A 3,299-nucleotide genomic window follows, 5' to 3' on the forward strand; every position below is an offset into this window, starting at 1 on the left:
AGGCTTGGGGATAAACAATCACGTGCTGGACCTACTTAGGCAAAACAAATATTTAGACCATGGTTTAAATTGGATTAGGCTTTCTGATGAGAATGGACCCTTAGTCATTTGAACGGGGATTTTCTTCCTATACCGTGCAAACTTCTTCTACATCCAATACTTTTTTCAAATTTCCAATACTAATCTTGTCAACTTTTTCTTCTTCATACATCATTCATTGTTTTCCTTTTACACCATTCATTTGTTGGACAAGTGACCTCAATAACTTAAGAGGGGGGTGAATTAAGTTTCAAAAAAATTTCACTAACAAACTTTTAACCCCCTTCTAAATGATAGGTTCAAAATGCAGAAGAAGAAGCAACAATCAATTTAATAATGTTCTTTAAACACGCAAGACAAAACTGATTGCAATAGCATAAATGAGATAAGGGAAGAGAGAAATGAAAACTCAATTTATACTGGTTCGGCCACTTCCCGTGCCTACATCCAGTCCTCAAGCAACCCACTTAAGATTTTCCACTATCTCTGTAAATCCTTTACAGACTTTGAACACACCTTGGGATTCCTCACCCTTGTGTTCAAAGATTCTCCAAGAGATAACTCGTCTCTTGATTACAATTCTCACAAGAGACATCTTGATTACAACTAACTTTTTGAGATGAGTAGAAAAATTTCTCTCCTTTAGAGTTGATGATACAAATTGAAGTTCCTAGATGAAATCTTAATAGATTTGCAGGTGTTTGCCCAAGAGTTGTTGAGAGAGCATTTGGTAATGAAGTTCTCTTAGAACATTTCTCTCTTGCTTTTTGAAGTCAGACACACATATACATAGGCCATTCATGCCTTTTCAAAATGGTTTGAAGAGATGTGTCTTTTCAAAAAGCTTTTTATAAAATTCTTCACTGGCAATCGATTACAGGTTTCTGGTAATCAATTACACAGTTATATTTTGAAGGGTCATGACTTCTTAAAGTGTTTTTTGAAATGTCGTTGCTGGTAATCGATTACAAATATATAGTAATTGATTACATGATTCAAAATTTAAATTCAAAACCTTTTTTAAAAGTTGTTTTTCAAAATTATCTTTTGGTAATCGATGCAGTGGAATCGATTACCAGAGCCTTGATCTCTTGGAAACACTTGTTTTGAGGCAAAAGCTTGATCTTGAATTAATCTTGAAGCAATGCTTGTTTGTTGAAGCAACCTTGTATTAATCTTGAAGCAATGCCTAACCTTTGAATGTTTGTTGAAGTAATCTTGAAAGCAACCTTGTTTGATTATTCTTTGGCATCATCAAAATCATGCATTCATGCATTCACATCATTATCGTGTGCCTTGGCCGAGCTCCTCCTTCGTTGTTGTGTTTATTTTGGTCAAGCTCCTCCTTCGTTGGTAGTTCGTGGTTGTCGTGGTGGTTGGTGTTGCAGTGTAACACCAACGATACATTTTTATTTTTCTGTAACTTTGATCTATATTAATATACATACAGATTTACAACTCATATAAAACTTACGGATTAACAATCCGTAAAAAAAAATGCATGAGATTATGTCATGGAAGCATGAGGGAGTCTGGTAGATTGTCCTTCTGAGCAAGAGTTCAATAAATACCTTATGAAGTTTGAAATTATTTGCTCACCATGGCCAATGTTTGTTGACTATGTAAAGCAAACATGGTTGATTCCCCATAAAGAAAGATTTGTTAAAGCCTGGACGAATAAGGTCATGTATCTACGAAACACAACAATTAACAGGTATAAAAATTGTAAATATATATTGGTGTTAGGGTTTAAGGTCTAATGAAAAAAAATAATTGTTTTTGTTTACCTTTTTGTGTTTTTCAAATGTAGGGTTGAGTCTTCACATTGGACCTTAAAGAGACTACTGTAGGGTTGAGTATTCATATTAGGGTTTACGGGATTAGGGTTTATGCATTCTAATTGATTGAGGATTGAGGGCATAGGGTTTACTCATTTTAGGAATTAGGGTTTAACATAATTTATTTAGGCGAAGAAGTTAATAGTCAAATACTACATAAACACAAATTAAAACCTTAGTGATAACATACTTGTTTGTCAAATAATAGCAAATATTAAACATTATTCAGTCATATTGCATAAATATATCCTATACTACTTAATCAATTCCAAATATCTTCACTTGTCCTGTGTATCCCTCCTTCGTCTCGACTGAACATAAACATGATGTTGCTCAGTGACACCCCTAGCCAATCTCAGGTAGGGCTTGGTTTGAGTGTATGCTTCATTTCTAGTCATAATCATCCTCATGTTGATCATGTGTTCCAAACTATCTGTTATTCGTTGGCAAGCGTCCTATGACATTCACAACAAGGTAAAAAGTAATTATTGAAAGCATGACACAAAAAATGACTAACGGTGAATTGAAATTGTATTATACCACTGCATGTCGAGGCATATCTACATTAGCAGGTGCAGGTGTAGGTGGTTCTGGCATAGCTACTGCATCGACAGCCTACTGAGAAGGATTTGGTACAATAAATGTATCATCGTGCACCACAAGTAGATGTCTAGGAGGCTCCCCAAGCTATGTCGAACTCATGAAGGGGTGAGATATCCTATAGAACCACTCCATGTAGTTTTTTGCACACTGTCTAGGAGCACTACAAATTTGTCCAACCGGTGCAAGGTATTCTGAAAACTGAAGCCATATATCTTCAATCTCCTCTATAGATAACGATGGAGCAACAGGGTTTGGAGGAATGGTCTGCACATAACCAAACTGTCGCACTACCCTCTTTAATCGATGTAAGACAATAAATGAATCCCATTTGATATGTCCAGAAAATAATGAGATGAACTTAAATTATCTAAATGAACGGTGGTCACCATAAGGAATCCAGCAGACAACATCTGACGTCAATTTATCCAAGCGCTTACGATACGTCGATATTGGTAATGCCTTCCCAGACTTCCATCGACAAGCACATGATTTTCTCTCATGATTATCCTCATCAGCAACAATGGAAGCAATTGTAGGAAAATTCTCATAGATCCAACATTGTACATATTTAAAAAAAAACAAAAAAAAAATCTAATTAATAGTAAATATAAACTATAAAATTAATAACTGGAGGTAAAAGAAATTATAATTATCTATAACAAAGTGATATATCCTGCAAGATGTTTTGTCGAATTCTTTGACACATCATTCAAATTGTCATACATATAGACTAGTGCAAGAACTCCTTGTGAATAGCTTAAAGATTGGCTGAGGTCATGAAATTCGTCCAAGAATATCACACTAATGTGTGTGGCACTC

Source organism: Glycine soja, chromosome 17, assembly GCF_004193775.1.
Source record: "Glycine soja cultivar W05 chromosome 17, ASM419377v2, whole genome shotgun sequence".
NCBI lineage: Eukaryota > Viridiplantae > Streptophyta > Magnoliopsida > Fabales > Fabaceae > Glycine > Glycine soja.